We start from the raw sequence: 4,266 nt of genomic DNA, 5'->3' as shown, positions 1-4,266 counted from the left end.
CGAGTGGGGGGTCCTGCACCAGCCGCCACAGCCGGCAGGGAGCGAGGAGGGCGGCACCTGGAAGTCCAAGGACATCCTGGTGGACCTGAGCCACTTGGAGGGCGCGGACACCGCCGAGGAGGACCTGGAACAGCAGTTTCACTACCACCTGCGCGGGCTGCACACTGTGCTCTCCAAACTCACGCGCAAAGCCAACATCCTCACCAACAGATATAAGCAGGAGATTGGCTTTAGCAATTGGGGCCACTGAGGAGGGTCGCCCACCACTGACCAGCACCCTTCCCGGCCCCATCTCTTACCCTCTCTTTTCTCAAACCTGTTTTCTTTTTGGCTCTAGGGCGTGATGGGCCAACGGCAAATTTGGGGGTCTGAGTACGTGAAAGGTGTGCAGCAGGGTTGCAAGGAGGAGGGGGCCTGTTTGGGGAGAAGGGAAAAGAGAGAAGAGACACAGGGAAGGGAAGGGAAGGGTGACCACATGTGGGAGAGAGATAGAGACAGAGATAGAGAGGGAGAGACAGAGATAGAGAGGGAGAGACAGGGAAAGAAGAAGAGAGAGAAGAGAAGAGAAGAGAAGAGAAGAGAAGAGAAGAGAAGAGAAGAGAAGAGAAGAGAAGAGAAGAGAAGAGAAGAGAAGAGAAGAGAGAGAAGAGAAAAGAAAAGTGGTGGCGGCGGAGAGGGCGGTTGCTCAGGACCTCCTTGCCTCCCTTGGGACGGTGGGGGGAGGAGAGGTTTGTGTTCTACCTTGGTGGGAATGCAACTGGGCTGACGCCCTGCATTCAGCCTGTGCCTTTCTGGAATTTCTTTACTGTTCTTTCCGGTGGAAAAGGGCCGAGAAGGGGCCATGCCAGGGCGCGGCACTGGGTTGCCACACTTGGGAGCGCCGCCCAGAAGAGCTGGGCGCTGAGGAAGGCGGGGCACGCAGCAGCCTCCCGCCTCCCCGCGCTTGGGCTGTTGGAGGCCGCAGCGTTGCTAGGATTGCATCAGTTTTCCTGTTTGCACTATTTCTTTTTGTAACCGTGGCCCTTCCTTAAGTATTTCGAACCTCCTCCTTGTTCTGAAACTTCGGCGATTCCATTGTGATAAGCGCACAAACAGCACTGTCTGTGGGTAATCGGTACTACTTTGTTATTAATTATTTTCTGTTCCACAGTATAGTTGTCCTGTGGCACTCTGCCCATGCCTTTCTGGCCACCCTGTCCCCATCCCAGTGAGTGTAAGTTGGCACTGTGCCAGCTTGTATGAAGCTTGCCATTCAGCCAGTGGAAATAATATTATTATGAGAAAGTGGACTTGTCTGAAATGGAACCAACTGATGTTCTATCAGTGTTGTATATAGAATGATGAAGAGTTCCACTGTTGTTATATGTCTTAAATTTATTTAAAACTTTTTTAATCCAGATGTAGACTATATTCTAAAAATAAAAAGCCAAATGTGTTAATGAAACTCCACAAAAGTTTGTTGCTCTTTAATCCCTCAATGAATGACTTAGTAGTTAAATAAAAATAAATTATTTTTTTAGCAAATTTTATTTTCCTTCTGATATTTCAAGATAATGGATAATCATCTCTGTAAGTATTCAGATTTGTGTGGGAAGCAGCTCTGGACAAAATTTACTTCCAAACTTTTTATTTCTAATTCAGTACAAGGTAGGCCCATGCACCTCAACAAAAAGTTCACAAGTATTCAAAGTATTTAGAAAGGTACATATATGGGACTTTCTAACAAAGTTGACCAGCTTATTGGAGTACTTAATTAACCTTCTGATATTTTTAAGAACCTCAAGCACAAACAAATGTTTTGAAGCATAAAAACTTACCTTAAGGTGGAAATCTCTCTTGAGTACTAAGTAGTGAAAAATTACAAAAGAAACACCAGGTAACTTAGTGCATACACGTTGCAAGTCTTTATTTACAAATGTTTTATGTTGGTCTTAAGAGTTACTTAAATGTGTGATAACACGTGCTCTGGTCTCTCAGTAGTTTCCAGGGAAGTGCTAAGGTTTGTTAGGCAGTGTGCGCAATGCTTCTGGTTTTTCAGTGAGCGGTATGCAATCCTGGATAGCTGATCTGGTCAAGGCTGCAGTAGGGCTCTTGGGAAGGGAACACTTAGATGCCATTATGATGCATTCCCCTGATGGTGGGATGGGTGAAATACATTGCTCTGTGTTTTCTTTATTTCATTATTTGTTTAGGGGAAATACGCGTTAGATCACTTCAGTTTTCAAACTAGAAATCATGAGACATCTCTAAGCTTATAGAGCTTGAAATTAATATACATATAATGTTGCAGTCTTTTTTAAAGCAAATGTTTGTCTGGTATGGGCAATTCAAGTGTATTACCAGCTTTTAGCAGCAGTGAAAAAAATGGGAAAGTGTCAAGACAAGGTTCTTGCTGTTGCCAGAGAAAATCAATTGTTAAATATAAAGATAAGCTGGGCAGCACCAAAAGTAATATATAGAGCTTATTGCTTTGTATTCCTTTTAAAACATCAAAGTGCAAGCCAAAAAAAAAATACAAAGAAAGGAAATTACAGAAGCCACCAAGAAAGGAACTTGAAGACTTTGGAACCAGAAAGTGTGTGCTCAGATCCTCTTGTTCCTATTTCATAATTACAAGTATTTTAGCATCTAAGCTTGTTGCTGCATTTGAAATTAGGTATAACAATAATTATAATGCTTACTTCATGGAATTACAATGAGAATTAAATTAGATGATATATAGTCTGTCAAAGATTTATGGAATTCAAAGTTTCTTTGAGAACTACTCAAAGGTTTTACACGTTTCTTTCTTCCTCTATCTTAATGTTGGCTCATGTCTCCATTGACCCCCTTGACTTCTCCAGGGATATATGAAGCATGGTACAATATGTCCATTTTAGGGAAAAGTAAATTTCAATTACAGACATGAAACAACAGGTAAACTATTTCTTTTCTCAAAGTCTCAACGGAGAGCCTGAATTAAAACAAAAAGTCAAAGTTTGGGCAACAGAGGATTCGTCAGTCTATGTTGTTCTCTATATTCCACAAATGAGTGAGATCATGTGGTATTCATTTTTCTCTGACTGGCTAATTTCTCTTAGCATAATGCTCTCCAGTTCCATCCATGCTGGGCAACAGAGGAATTTTATGAGATGCTAACTGCAAGCAGTTTTCAGAATATCCCTGTGGTATATAGAATACAGTAAAGTACATGTTGATAGCAAAACTAAACTACAAATAGTTATCAATGTTAACTTTATTGCTGAAAAAGTCACACTATGTAAGAGTACTTTTATATATAAATACTGATTTTATTCTAACCAGAAGTAATGATGGTCACTGTTTAAAAGGATTGGATTTCTTTTATGAACCAATGAGGTTTTCCTGGCCCAATAAGCTATTCCACTGATAGTGAAACAAAACTGGAAAAATCCCCAACAGATTCACCTGTTAGAATCTTTCAAGCAATTTAAAATTTTGCTTGACATCTGAGGTAAAGTGATAAGGGACTTTATATTTTCAGAAGGTCTTTTCTGGGGGAGATCAAAGTACCTTATAGATTAAAAAGGTACAAACAGGAACAAAATAGGTCCAGAGGCATGGATGCCTGGAACAGACCCACAGACCTCAGAGGGGAGTGGTGGTGGGGGGGGGGGCAGGAAGAGATTAACCAAAGAATTTATATGCATATATGCATAGCCCAGGGATGCAGATGGTAAGTGTGGGGAAGGCCTGGGGTTGAGCGGGGCTGGGTGGAGGGAAGGAAGTTGGGGGGGCAGGGAGGATGGGGGACATCTGTAATACTGTCAAAAATAAAAATAAACTTAAAAAAAGTTACAAACATTGTGCGGCACCTCCCTAAAGAGCTATCAGAGATCCCCCTCATCTGACAGTGCACATCCCAGAGGCAGTTTGTGACTAAAGAGAAGGCACAGATAGATGAACTAGGCAAAAATTAACAGCTTAGAATGCATATGATTGCCACAGAGATATTTACATTTGATAAGAATTTTCTACATAAAAATCTCACACCAAAGCCTCTGAAAAGGTCTGTTTTGGCCCCTAAAATAGCTTTCTGCTTCTGCTTTGCTCACATTGGCTTTTTCATGTTTTACTCTTTCTCTGAACCTGAACCTAATTGTTAAAGAGCACCTCATGGCAGCTGGGATTATTCTTCTTTGGATCAACTTGAAAACTACTTTAGTTAGTTTTTAAAACATTTTTCTTTTAAAAAATGAAAGTTATTGTCAGTTCATATGCTTCATCATTTCGCCTTATTTTTAGTTG

The sequence above is a fragment of the Myotis davidii genome, unplaced genomic scaffold (assembly GCF_000327345.1).
Source record: "Myotis davidii unplaced genomic scaffold, ASM32734v1 scaffold960, whole genome shotgun sequence".
NCBI classification, from domain to species: Eukaryota; Metazoa; Chordata; class Mammalia; order Chiroptera; family Vespertilionidae; genus Myotis; species Myotis davidii.
Note: the sequence above shows the minus strand (reverse complement) of the source record.